At 44.4% G+C, this 15,000-nt stretch overlaps 1 pseudogene; it reads left to right on the top strand.

Moving 5' to 3' along the window:
• Positions 1 to 13,536: 13,536 nt before the first annotated feature.
• Positions 13,537 to 14,747, top strand: LOC147979272 (uncharacterized; annotated as a pseudogene).
• The last annotated feature ends 253 nt before the right edge of the window (positions 14,748 to 15,000 follow it).

Below are 15,000 nucleotides of genomic sequence, written 5' to 3'. Positions count from 1 at the left end.
ATGCATAGGAAGTATGTTAGAGTTAGATGTGTTTGTCACGTGTTTCATGATGCTCTCTTTGTGCTTCAATTCTTGTCTTTCCTGTGAGCATCATTGAAATTATCAATGCCTAGCTAAAAGGCTTTAAAGAAAAGCGCTTGTTGGGAGACAACCCAATATTTTTCCTTGCTGTTATTAAATAAATAATTTATATTGCCTCTTTTTTGGTTGTGTTTTTGTGTTTAATTAGTGTTTGTGCCAAGTAGAACCGTTGGGAAGACTTGGGGAAAGTCTTTTTGATCTTGCTGTAAAAAATAGAAACTTTAGCGCTCACGAGAATTGCTGCCGTTTTTTACTGGAGAGTGCTATTTAGTTAATTCTTTTTTGAAAATGATTAATAGATAAATTCCTCACGTCCAGCAATTTATTTTAGAATTTTTGGGGTTCCATAAGTATTCTAAACCTACAGGTTACTACAGACTGGTGTGTTTTTGACAGATTCTGTTTTTCGTGTGTTGTTTGCTTATTTTGATGAATCTATGGCTAGTAATAGAGTTTATGAACCATAGAAAAGTTGGAATACAGTAGGTTTAACACCAATATAAATAAAGAATGAGTTCATTACATTACCTTGAAGTGGTGGTTTGTTTTCTTTTACTAACGGAGCTCACTAAGATTTTCTTTTAAGTTTTGTGTTCTGAAGTTTTCAAGTTTTGGGTAAGATTTGATGGATTATGGAAAAAGTAGTGGCAAGAGCCTAAGCTTGGGGATGCCCAAGGCACCCCAAGGTAAAATCCAGGGACGCCAAAAAGCCTAAGCTTGGGGATGCCCCCGAAGGCATCCTCTCTTTTGTCTTCCTCTATCGGTAACTTTACTTGGAGCTATATTTTTATTCGCCACATGATATGTGTTTTGCTTGGAGCGTATTGTATGATTTTAGTCTTTGCTTTTTAGTTTACCACAATCATCCTTTCTGTACACACCTTTTGGGAGAGACACAAATGAATTGGAATTTATTAGAATACTCTATGTGCTTCACTTATATCTTTTGAGTTGGATAATTTTTGCTCTAGTGCTTCGCTTATATCTTTTAGAGCACGACGGTGGTTGTATTTTATATAAATAATTTATCTCTCGTGCTTCACTTATATCATTTTGAGAGTCCTTTAGAAAAGCATGGTAATTCACTTTGGTTGTAAATTTTAAATGCTAAGAGAAGTTGGATGCTTGATAGATGGTTTTGAGATATAAAGGTGGTAATATTAGAGGTATGCTAGTTGAGTAATTGTGAAATTGATGAATACTTGTGTTGAAGTTGGAAAGTCCCATAGAATGCACGTATGATAAACGTTATGTGAAAAATTTGAAGCATGGGGTGTTCTTTGATTGCTTTCCTTATGAGTGGCGGTCGGGGACGGGCGACGGTCTTTTCCTACCAATCTATCCCCCTAGGAGCATGCGCGTAGTGCTTGGTTTTGATGACTTGTAGATTTTTGAAATAAGTATGTGAGTTCTTTATGACTAATGTTGAGTCCATGGATTATACGCACTCTCACCCTTCCATAATAGCTAGCCTCTTCGGTACCGTGCATTGCCCTTTCTCACCTTGAGAGTTGGTGCAAACTTCGTCGGTGCATCCAAACCCCGTGATATGATACGCTCTATCACACATAAGCCTCCTTATATATTCCTCAAAACAACCACCATACCTACCTATTATGGCATTTCCATAGCCATTTCGAGATATATTTCCATGAAACTTCCCACCGTTCCATTTATTATGACACGCATCATCATTGTCATATTGCTTTGCATGATCATGTAGTTGACATCGTATTTGTGGCAAAGCCACCGTTCATAATTTTTTCATACATGTCACTCTTGATTGATCGCAATCCCGGTACACCACCGGAGGCATTCACATAGAGTCATATTTTGTTCTAAGTATCGTGTTGTAATTTTTGAGTTGTAAGAAAATAAAAGTGTGATGATCATCATTAGAGCATTGTCCCATGTGAGGAAAGGATGATGGAGACTATGATTACCCCACAAGTCGGGATGAGACTCCGGACGGAAAAAGAGAGAAAAGAGGACAAAAAAAGAAGGCCCAAATAAAAAAGAAAAAAAGGAAGAAAAAAAGAGAAGGGACAATGTTACTATACTTTTTCCACACTTGTGCTTCAAAGTAGGACCACGATCTTCATGATAGAGAGTCTCTTATTTTGTCACTTTCATATACTAGTGGGAATTCTTCATTATAGAACTTGTCTTGTATATTCAAATGATTGGCTTCCTCAAATGCCCTAGGTCTTCGTGAGCAAGCGAGTTGGATGCACACCCACTTAGTTTCTTTGATGAGCTTTCATATATTTATAGCTCTAGTGCATCCGTTGCATGGCAATCCCTACTCCTTGCATTGACATCAATCGGTGGGCATCTCCTTAGCCCATTGATTAGACGCGTCAATGTGAGACTTTCTCCTTTTTTCTCTTCTCACACAACCTCAATCATCATATTCTATTCCACCCATTGTGCTATGTCCATGGCTCGCGCTCATATATTGCGTAAAAGTTGAAAGAGTTTGAAAAGGCTAAGTATGTAACAATTGCTTGGCTTGTCATCGGGGTTGTGCATGATGAGAGCATTTTGTGTGACGAAAATGAAGCATGGCCAAACTATATGACTTTGTAGGGATAAGCTTTCTTTGGCTACGGTATTTTGATAAGACATAATTGCTTGATTAGCATACTTGGAGTATTACTATTTTTATGTCAACAATAAACTTTTATCTTGAATCTTTCGGATCTGAACATTCATGCCACAATAGAGAAAAAAACATTAAAGAATATTCTAGAAAGGATTCCACATCAAAAATTCTGTTTTTATCATTTACCTACTCGAGGACGAGCAGGACTTAAGCTTGGGGATGCTTGATACGTCTCCAACGTATCTATAATTTTTGATTGTTCCATGCTATTATATTATGTATTTTGGATGATAATGGGCTTTATTTTACACTTTTAAATTATTTTTGGGACTAACCTATTAACCGGAGGCCTAGCCCAAATTGCTGCTTTTTTGCCTATTTCAGTGTTTCACAGAAAAGGAATATCAAACAGAGTCCAAACGGAATGAAACCTTCGGGAGCGTGATTTTTGGAACAAACATGATCCAGGGGACTTGGAGTAGACGTCAAGAAAGAATCGAGGAGGCCACGAGGCAGGGGGCGCGCCTAACCCCCTGGGCGCGCCCTCCACCCTCGTGGGCCGCTCGTTTCTCCACCGACCTACTTCTTCCTCCTATATATATTCATATACCCCGCAAACATCTAGGAGCACCATGAAACCCTATTTCCACCGCCGCAACCTTCTGTACACAAGAGATCCCATCTTGGGGCTTTTCCCGGAGCTCCGCCGGAGGGGGCATCGATCACGGAGGTCCTCTACATCAACTCCATGGCCCCTCCGATGATGTGTGAGTAGTTTACCTCAGAGAAGATGGGGTTTATATCATATTGCATGAGTTTATCCCTCTACATCATGTCATCTTGCTTAAGGCCTTACTCTGTTCTTATGAACTTAATACTCTAGATGCATGCTGGATAGTGGTCGATGTGTGGAGTAATAGTAGTAGATGCAGGTAGGAGTCGGTCTACTTGTCATGAACGTGATGCTTATATACATGATCATACCTAGATATTCTCATAATTATTCACTTTTCTATTAATTGCTCGATAGTAATTTGTTCACCCACCGTAATACTTATGCTATCTTGAGAGAAGCCACTAGTGAAACCTATGGCCCCCGGGTCTATTCTCCATCATATAATTTTTTAATCTATTTTATTTTGCAATCTTTACTTTCAATCTATATCATAAAAATACCAAAAATATTTATCTTATTATCATTATCTCTATCAGATCTCACTCTTGCAAGGGGCCGTGAAGGGATTGACAACCCCTTTATCGCGTTGGTTGCGAGGTTCTTATTTGTTTGTGTAGGTACGAGGTGACTCGTGCGTGGTCTCCTACTGGATTGATACCTTGGTTCTCAAAAACCGAGGGAAATACTTACGCTGCCTCTTTGCATCACCCTTTCCTCTTCAAGGGAAAACCAATGAAGTGCTCAAGAGGTAGCACGCGGCACATAGCCGGCCGCGTTCTCTGCTCTGCTTGACCCATCGTGCAGCACCACCACGGCCACCACACATAGAAGAAGTAGCCGGCAAGCGAGGAGACCTCTTCACGCGCCGCTACAGGAGCAGCTGATCGCACGAGAAGGCAGGCACCCACCATCATGGCCTTCACTGTCCGGTTCATCGTGCTACAACCAAGCTTGTCCAAAACAGTACCCTGCTGTGCCATCTCTTGCAGCACCTCTTTGTCGTCGTTGCTCGATGGCCAAATGGAGACGAGGGCAAGGCGGCAACATCTTCGGCCTTAGAGCACCAGTGGAATGCATGCACACACACACAAGGACATACGGACATTGGAGCACCGGCCAACCCATTCATCTCGCTTGACATGCTCATGTTTTTCTTGTTCCCGCTGTCTGCTGTGGCCGACGTGCTCCTGCATGACATCCTTGGCGTCAATGCGCTCTTGCATGGAGTCTTGCTCGCGTGTGAACCACTCTTGATCACTGTTGAGTATCATTGTTAGATTAGAAATATAGGATAGACTAGGAAATATTCTGACTTGCCTTGTACTCCAAGATGACCATGTACTCCTATATATATGCCCACGAGGCTCAAGAAATACAATCAACTATTCGATCAAATCCCTCTCTACCTTCTAGCAATCACCATGCCGGATCAGACCCCCGGAGAACCACATCGCCTTGCCACCATCGGTCCGCGACCCTAGCTCCTGCTCTGCATCTTGCGCCTCCTCCATCGACCGTCTAGTCCGTATCATCATCATCTGACTCCTAGAAGATCTCACCCACATCATCATTAGGCATGCAACCGCCTTCATAGACAACGTGTGCAGGAGTAGAGGCGACTAGGGACGCACCACGTCGTGGGCACTCTGTATGTGCTCGTGTGCGTGCAGCGTGCTTGCTTTTCCATCGGTGCTAGCTCTAAGGCCGAGGCTGCGGTTGCCTTCGTCTCTGGCTAGTCGTTGAGAAACGATGACAAAGAGGTGCAACAAGAGATGCATAGGTGTCGTTGTGTGCGAGCTTCGCTGTAGCATGATGAACCGGACGTCGCCGCAGATGGTGCACGCCTCCAGGCAGCCGAGTGTGTGCGCATGCATGTGTTATTCACGTGCATTCTGCGGCCGAGTCTGTGTGCATGCATGTGTTGTGTACGTGCGTTGTGTGCTCTATTTTGTGCGCGTATGTGCATGAGTTAGTGCGTTGGCATGTGTACATGCGTGGCTGCATGCGTCCTGCACATGCATGTCTTCTTGCGTGGTTATCAATATAAAATATCTTCAACTTAGCATCGTGATGTATTGTCTCTAGTGGTTAGCGAACAGTTCATGTTCTTTTATTTGTTTATTTTGCTAACTGACATGTGGAACCACAAGGCAGAGAGAGGACATGATGTACTAGGCGCCACATAGAATGTTTGACCAGTCAACAAGTGCCATACAGATAGGATACCGAGCTATACGATGAACCAATGACCGTACAATCATCACAAGTCGTATTCAATGACCGTATTGAGCATATTCTGAAGTCCTATGACTGTAGTGTGCTCGGCCTCAACTTTAGTGACAACTGGTGTATTTATCTCATTTTCCTATTCCTGCGTTTTAAGTTCCTATGAAGATAGACTTGTTCGGTTCAATCGCCTCCCTAGGTGTTTGGAGATGAATTGGCAAGCGCGAGGCAGTTTTATAGGTGGGCAAGCGGCAAAGAACAGGGGAAACACGCAAGGTTCCTTGCAGACACTCCACCGTGAGGTTCCTTGCTCCTTCTCTGTCATCGGGGATCTATGTTCTTCCACTCTTTGTTTTTGACGTGAGCTTTGTTCATCCTTTTGCCAACACGCGAGACATCTAGCATCAAGGTGCACGTGTCATGCAACAAAATGGAGATAATCAGATAAGTAGTGTGTAAGAGAGTCGTGTACTTTGATGGCACCTACTACAATTTTTTTGCCTCGATGGCACGTTAATAGTGCACGTACTCAACGACGGAGCATGGGATGGTAGCCATGACATGGTCAGCCCTTTTTTGGAGAGAGTACATACTAAATAATTTTGATGTGTCCCGTCTACTCGCAGAACGATGAGAAGCTTTCTTACTACACCTTCTCCCTCACCAACGCGTGCGCGGTGGCTCGCAGCACGAGGAGAAACTTTTGCTTACAAGCGGTGGACGTGCAACAGTTTGTTTGGATTAATAGAGCTAGGTGTCGCACAGACGTGTTGGCAAAAGGATGAACAAAGCTCATGTAAAAAAAGTGGTAGAACATAGATTCCCGATGACCGAGAAGGAGCAAGGAACCTCGTGGTGGAGCGTCTACACTCATAATATTTTATATTGTTCATCAATATAAAATCAACCAATCATCTCCAGAGTAGACCGGAAGAGTATGAAACACGACAACCCAGTGTAGTTACATCATACATGGCCAACCCATGCTATCACCATGTTTCTTGGCCTCCGTGCGACACCTAGCTCTAGTAATCCACCAGCCCGTATCGCTTCTCGCTCCTCGTCTCTCTCAAAGTGCAGTGCGCTGTCGTTTTTGCTGTCTGTTGAGGTTGGTTAACTCATCACATGTTAGCGACATGCCAAGAGCATTCTAAAAAAATTACTGTACTCTATTGTTATGCCAAGAAGAGTAGGCACTTTGACAGATGGACCAAACGAGACAGGCGTGTCGTGCCGTGAGTGGGCCAGTTTCTCATTTTGAACTTGTTTGGTGTAGTAGTAACACTTGGTTTTTACTATTGATAAGATTTTATATAGGGCCTAATGTATTCTTCGAGGTTGCCTTTCACTATTGATAAGATTTTATATAATTTGAAAATTATATCATTCAAAGATCCTTTCACGTTCCGTTTAAATAAGATCCTTTCATGTACGAATTTGACTGTATGCTTTGAGCAACTTGCATGTCCTATACTGCTCCTGTTTGGATACTCTAACTTAGCTAGAGGTTAGACTAACTCATGACTAACCCTGAACTAACTGTAGCCAAAGAGGTGTTTGGATGATAGGGTTAGATTGGCAATAAATGCACTTGATGGAGAGAGAAAAGTGATTTTTCAGTGGGCCCCATGATAACTAGCTCCAATTAGCACCACTTGGCTGGCGAGATAGAGAGAGAAAAGTGATTTTTCGGTGGGCCCAATGAGAACTATCTCCAATTAGCACCTCTTGGGTGGGATAGTTTTTTTGGTTGGTTAGGTGCAACTTTCTTCCATTTAACCCTCATGTTTGGATACCTTAGGCCTATTTGAGCCCCAACTAGCTCAAAGTAACTCTAACCCATGGATCCAAATAGGGCCAAAGTTAGTCTCAGAAAACGCATTAAGCCCTATATAAATGGACAGACTGAGTACATGATACTAGCAAACGGTCACCATTAGTAGTAGTTCATTGGTTGGTTTCGATTTTTGATTCAATTGATGTGCTCCTACCGTCCAATATTCGCGTGTGGTTGTTTCTAGAATAAAAAAAGAGTTAGTACTTACTATGGGAAAGGTGAAGTGATGGTTGCTTCGCCTAAGCAACGTATTACTCTGGGAATATGGGAGTACCAGCGGATTCAATGAATAGAGAAATGATGTTTGCTTCGTCCGAGCAACTTACTATGGCGAAGGTGGGGCTCTGTGATTTGACTGCTCACTAGTCATTACTACTGTGGCGCAGCGACCAGGGTGAAACTTTCCCTGCAGTTGTGCACTCAATATTGCTGCATGGCAGGTGGAGCCGGATGAAGGATGTCCCACATGTCGGTGAAACAAAGTTGAATTGTTTCTGGCATTGCTATCAATCCTTCAAGATTTGTTTATATGTACGCATAATTTTGATGAAATTGTATTGTGATGCTATGAAGGTTTGAACTTTGGTTCCCGCAGGAAAAAAGGTTTCATCTTAGGATTCATGTGTCCTCTTGCCTCAAGATTATCTCGTTACAACATTCCATCAAATACAAATGAAACTACCATGGCTGCTAATCCATCTCAATGGTTCGCAGATTAGTGTCAATATTCACATCACAACTGAAGACAAAGTTATGAGAAGGTGGACAAATAAAGAAAAATATATAATTGATTGATGTTGTTCGTAGGCATGGCTCCATTTCCTGGGCACAATGTTCGTTGGTTGGCAGCTAGTTTCACCCAGCTCTGTAGCCAAAAAAGAGGTGTATAGAGGACATCACAATCTGATCATTTTGTGTAGCTCCACTAAAACTGAGCTGACCAACACTGTTTGCCCGTTAGTGTGATTACAATAATAGTGGAACTAGACGATGAAACATAACACACACAAATAGAAGATGATCACATCTCTGATCTCTCTTTAGGACTAACTACTTGTTGGAGAAGATTAGGCAAGGAGTTGGATGAGGAGGATAGCAAAACCAATCTCCCTTTCTGGAGTCCCACAGAAATGTAAAAATGTTGCCCGTGTGAGATTTTGGCCGAAATGCACAAAACACTCTTAAGAAAAAAAGTGATTTGTACAGTTCACCAAAAGGTCACAATAGCAACGAGGTGAAATGGATAGCCCTATTTGCAAAAGGAGGTAGAAAGGAAACAATTATTGCCCAATAACACAAGTTGAAGACACATACGCCGACAAAAAAGAAGTATATTCCATGTAATAAGGGAAACATAGCAGCATGGTGGTTTATCAAAAATGGTTTGAGGACGAGATTGCAAGACGAAAAGTACGCCGACCGAGATACGTTTTAAGGAAACAACTAAAGAAGATCCACATGCAGGATTTTCCACATGCAGCAACATGGGAAGATGGGCCATGGAGCAAGACCGGAGGAAGCTGTACCTGAGGGTCGTCGGGATTTAACTAGGAGGGCGCCCATGGCCGGGATCTTCCATATCGTGGTAGTGAGCAAGTGGCGAAGGTCCTACCGCACCGGAGCTTGGTCAGAGAGAACGGCGGGTACCACAGATCAGGACGTGTTGCCTCAACACCGTCGAACGGAGAAACGATGCACATCCTCCCTTTCCGCCGGCGGACGGGATGCGGCCGGATCACTGACCAACGGTGAGAGAGAGAGGCCACCGCCGCCTTGTGTGAGATGGTGTGACGAGAGACAAACCCCGGCAGGCAGGCTCCATTGTATATAGTGGAGCGGATTTTTCTTTTTTCCCGACGACAATCGTTTTATATTCTATACGTGCCATTAAGGAATATAACTTTATTTAATACTAACGCATCAACTCGAACTTTGTTCCGTCTACACATGGTACACGACCCTCCTTCGAATAAACAACCGCTACATGCATCAAATTATCACGTGCACATCCTTTTCGTACAGAAATGAACTCCACCGTGTACCCGCGCGGGTGTGGATGGGAACGAGACATGAGTACATGCATCCTGCGTGCACCTCTTCTTTAGGTGTAGGTACGTACGTGGGTGGGTGTGAGAGAGATGGTTTGTGCGAAATAGAGGCAATGTGCTAATGATATCTCAAACAAAAAACGTAACATATGCAATGTGTGTGAAACAGAGTCATGGATATATCATATATAGAGGGAGCGATCCATGAGAAGACAGTGCAGGGATCATCGGCGTGAGATATCGATAGGACCAAAAACAGGGATGAAGTGTGTGGTTGCGCGACTGCTACCTCTTGAGCATGCGTTGGTTTTCCCTTGAAGAGGAAAGAGTGATGCAGCAAAGTAGCGTAAGTATTTCCCTCAGTTTTTGAGAACCAAGGTATCAATCCAGTAGGAGACGACGCACAAGTCACCTAGTACCTGCACAAACAATCAAGAACCTCGCAACCAACATGATAAAGGGGTTTTCAATCCCTTCACGGTCACTTGCAAAAGTGAGATCTGATAACGATAGTAAAGTAAATATTTTTGGTATTTTTGTTGTATAGATTGGAAAGTAAAGATTGCAAAATAGTAAATGAGATGCGATGTAAAAAAAGAGATGCAATATAATAAGAAAGAGACCCGGGGGTCATAGGTTTCACTAGTGGCTTCTCTCAAGATAGCATGTATTACAGTGGGTGAACAAATTACTACCGAGCAATTGATAGAAAAGCGCATAGTTATGATAATATCTAGGCAATGATCATGAATATAGGCATCATGTCCGTGTCAAGTAGATCGAAATGATTCTGCATCTACTACTATTACTCCACACATCGACCGCTAGCCAGCATGCATCTAGAGTATTAAGTTCATAAGAACATAGTAACGCATTAAGCAAGATGACATGATGTAGAGGGATAAACTCAAGAAATATGATATAAACCCCATCTTTTTATCCTCGATGGCAGCAATACAATATGTGCCTTGCTTCCCCTACTATCACTGGGAAAGGACACCGCAAGATTGAACCCAAAGCTAAGCACTTCTCCCATTGCAAGAAAGATCAATCAAGTAGGCCAAACTAAACCGATAATTCAAAGAGACTTGCAAATATATCAAATCATGCATATAAGAATTCAGAAAAGAACCAAATAATATTCATAAATAATCTTGTTCATAAACCCACAATTCATTGGATCTCGGCAAACTCACCGCAAAAGAGTACTACATCAAATAGATCTCCAAGAACATTGAGGAGAACTTCATATTGAGAATCAAAGAGAGAGAGAGAGAGAGAAGAAGCCATCTAGCTAATAACTATGGACCCGAAGGTCTGTGGTAAACTACTCACGCTTGATCAGAGAGGCTATGGTGTTGATGTAGAAGCCCCCCGTGATCGATCCCCCCTCCGGCAGATCGGCGGAAAAGGCCCCAAGATTGGATCTCAGGGGTACAGAAGGTTGCGGCGGTGGAAAAGTGGTTTCGTGGCTCTCTGCAATCGATCTAGGGTATAAGAGTATATATAGGCGAAAGAAGTACGTCGGTGGAGCTACGTGGGCCCCACGAGGGTGGGGGGCGTGCCCTCCTGCCTCGTGGCCGCCTCACGAAGTTCCAGACTTCAACTCCAAGTCTTCTGGTTTGCTTTCGGTCCAAGAAAGATCATCGCAAAGGTTTCATTCCATTTTGATTCCTTTTGGTATTCCTTTTCCGTGGAACTCTAAAATAGGCAAAAAAACATAAAGTGGCACTGGGCCTCCGGTTAATAGGTTAGTCACAAAAATAATATAAAATAGCATATTAAAGCCGATAAAACGTCCAAAACAGATAATATAACTGCATGGAATAATCAAAAATTATAGATACATTGGAGACGTATCAAGCATCCCCAAGCTTAATTCCTGCTCGTCCTCGAGTAGGTAAATGATAAAAACAGAATTTTTGATGTGGAATGCTACCTCACATATTTATCAGTGTAATTTTCTTTATTGTGGCATGAATGTTCAAATTCGAAAGCTTCAATATAAAAGTTTAATATTGATATAAACATAATAATACTTCAAGCATACTAATAAAACAATCATGTCTTCTCAAAATAACATGGCCAAAGAAAGCTATCCCTACAAATTCATATAGTCTGGCTATGCTCTATCTTCATCACACAAATATTTAAATCATGCACAACCCCAATGACAAGCTAAGCAATTGTTTCATACTTTTGATGTTCTCAAACTTTTTCAATCTTCACGCAATACATGAGCGTGAGCCGTGGACATAGCACTATAGGTGGAATAGAACAGTGGTTGTGGAGAAGACAAAAAGGAGAAGATAGTCTCACATCAACTAGGCGTATCAACGGGCTATGGAGATGCCCATCAATAGATATTAATGTGACTGGGTAGGGATTGCCATGCAACGGATGCACTAGAGCTATAAGTGTATGAAATCTCAAAAAGAAACTAAGTGGGTGTGCATCCAACTCGCTTGCTCACGAAGACCTAGGGCATTTTGAGGAAGCCCATCATTGGAATATACAAGCCAAGTTCTATAATGAAAAATTCCCACTAGTATATGAAAGTGAAAAAATAGGAGACTCTCTATCTTGAAGATCAAGGTCCTACTTTGAAGCACAAGTGTGGAAAAAGGATAGTAGCATTGTCGCTTCTCTCTTTTTCTCTCATCATTTTTTTATTTGGGCCTTTTCTATTTTTTTATGGCCTCTTTTTTTTCGTCCGGAGTCTCATCCCGACTTGTGGGGGAATCATAGTCTCCATCATCCTTTCCTCACTGGGGCAATGCTCTAATAATGATGATCATCACACCTTTATTTACTTACAACTCAAGAATTACAACTCGATACTTAGAACAAAATATGACTCTATGTGAATACCTCCGGCGGTGTACCGGGATGAGCAATAAATCAAGAGTGACATGTATGAAAGAATTATGAAGGAGGCTTTGCGACAAATATGATGTCAACTACATGATCATGCAAAACAATATGATATGATGGAGCGTGTCATAATAAACAGAACGGTGGAAAGTTTCATGGCAATATATCTCGAAATGGCTATGGAAATGCCATAATAGGTAGGTATGGTGGCTGTTTTGAGGAAGGTATATGGTGGGTTTATGGTACCGGCGAAAGTTGCGCGGTATTAGAGAGGCTGGCAATGGTGGAAGGATGAGAGTGCGTATAATCCATGGACTCAACATTAGTCATAAAGAACTCACATAGTTATTGCAAAAATCTATTAGTTATCGAAACAAAGTATTACGCGCATGTTCCTAGGGGGATAGATTGGTAGGAAAAGACCATCGCTTGTCCCCGACCGCCACTCATAAGGAAGGCAATCAAAAAATAAATCATGCTCCGACTTAATCACATAGCGGTTAACCATACATGCATGCTACGGGAATCACAAACTTTAACACAAATATCTATCAAATTCATAACTACTCAACTAGCATGACCCTAATATCACCATCTTCATATCTCAAAACAATCATAAAGAATCAAACTTCTCATAGTATTCAATGCACTTTATGTTAAAGTTTTTATTATACCCATCTTGGATGCCCATCATATTAGGACTAATTTTATAGCCAAAGCAAATTACCATGCTGTTATAAAAGACTCTCAAAATAATATAAGTGAAGCATGAGAGATCAATAATTTCTATAGAATAAAACCACCACCGTGCTCTAAAAAGATTTAAGTGAAGCACATAGAGTATTCTAATAAATTCAGATTCATGTGTGTCTCTCCCAAAAGTTGTGTACAACAAGCATGATTTTGGTAAACTAAAAATCAAAGAGTCTATTAAACCTCATGTATTTGTACGTATACCGTAGAGAGTCAGAGCGTGCGTGTGTGTAGTTTTCAGAGTCAGCACACACGATCACCTCCTCATGGCATGGTCCGGCCACGATCACCATCCTGGGCTCGCGCCCTCTGCCCCCTGTATAAATGTAACCCTGCTGATCAATGCAAAGTGTGTTCGATCTCTTGTCCCTCAAACATGGTATCAGAGGCAGAGGACAACAACCCCTTCGCGCCTGCCCAACCCGCTTCCGCTGCCATGGACACCAACCCTCTCGCCTCCCCCAACTCCTCCGACGATGATGCTCCTCCGCCGTCTAGCGTCATTCACGCCGCCGCCCTGGCCAGCGCTCCGCCCGCGCCACCGGCTGCTCCCGCACCAGTGCTGGCCCCCGGCGCATTTCCCTCCTCCGTGCTCCAGACGATCGATATCCGTCACCACGTCCCCATCACCCTGGATCTGCATGCCGACAACTACGCGCAATGGCGTCGCTTCTTCTTCACCATCGTGGGCATGTTTGGCGTCCGCGATCACCTCGTCGCCCCCGCTACTCCGCGTTGCCGTGACCCCGAGTGGGTTATGGTTGACCACTGCATCGTCCACTGGCTATTCGCCACGATCTCGTCGGAGCTGCTCGATGTAGTCATGCAGCCCGACGACACCGCCGACATCCTCTGGGGCGCCATCGAGGAGATCTTCCGCGCCAACCAACTCTCCCGCGCCGTGTACATCGACGCGGAGTACCACGCCGTGGTCTAGGGCGACCTGACGGTCATGCAGTACTTCGCTCGCCTGAAGAGCTTCACCGACCAGCTTCGCATCCTTGGGCAACCGGTCGGCGACACGCAGCAACTCTTCCACATGATGCGCGGCCTCGGCCGTCAGTACCACGGTGCGATCCCGCACCTCACCGCGCGCAGTCCGCTGCACACCCTTCTTCAGGCGCGCTCTTTTCTCCTCCTGGAGGAACACCGCGCGGAACAGTCTGCTCGTCTTCAGTCCGCACACGCGCTCATCGTGGCTCGGCCTCCGGCTCCCCCTGTCGCTCCGCCCGCTACTACTGATGGTACCGCGGGGCGTGGGAACGGACACAACCATCGCCGCGGCCGCGGCTCCGGGGGGCGCCACCTTCTTCGTCGCCAGCACCACTCCTGCCGTGCTCGGCTGCCCTGCCAGGTCGGGCTCCCAGCTCCAACTCTTGGACTGGCATGGTGCAGGCCTGGCCCATGTCGTGGCGTGTGCTTGGTGCCGGTGTCCTCGGTCCATGACCTGGCGTCCCGCAGCAGCAGGGGCTCTTCACCTACGAGGCCCCTGGTGCGAGCTCCAGCACGGCGCCACCGATAGCACCACCGCCCTACGGGTACGGTGCCTACCCCTTGATCCTTCCCGGCTTCACCTATGGCTCGCTTGGCGCCAGCACCAGCACAGCGTCGGCGCCGCCCCAGTCGTGGGACATGGATGGGCTGTAGACGGCGCTTCAGGCCACGCACACGTCGCCGCCGCCGCCCTCGAGCACCTCGGACTGGTACATGGACTCGTGCGTGTCCTCGCACATGACATCCAACCCTGGTACTCTCTATTCCCTCTGTCCTACCTTCCCTCCCCGTGACATTATCGTTGGCAACGGCGGCCGCATGCCCATCACACACACCGGGCGCGGCTCGCTCATTGCCAACTCATCTCTCGAACTTCACAATGTTCTTCTTTCGCCTTCCATCTTCA

This window comes from Triticum urartu, chromosome 3A (assembly GCF_056163025.1).
Source record: "Triticum urartu cultivar PI428250 chromosome 3A, HENAU_Tu73, whole genome shotgun sequence".
NCBI lineage: Eukaryota > Viridiplantae > Streptophyta > Magnoliopsida > Poales > Poaceae > Triticum > Triticum urartu.
Note: the sequence above shows the minus strand (reverse complement) of the source record. Positions and strands in the feature narration are given on the sequence as shown.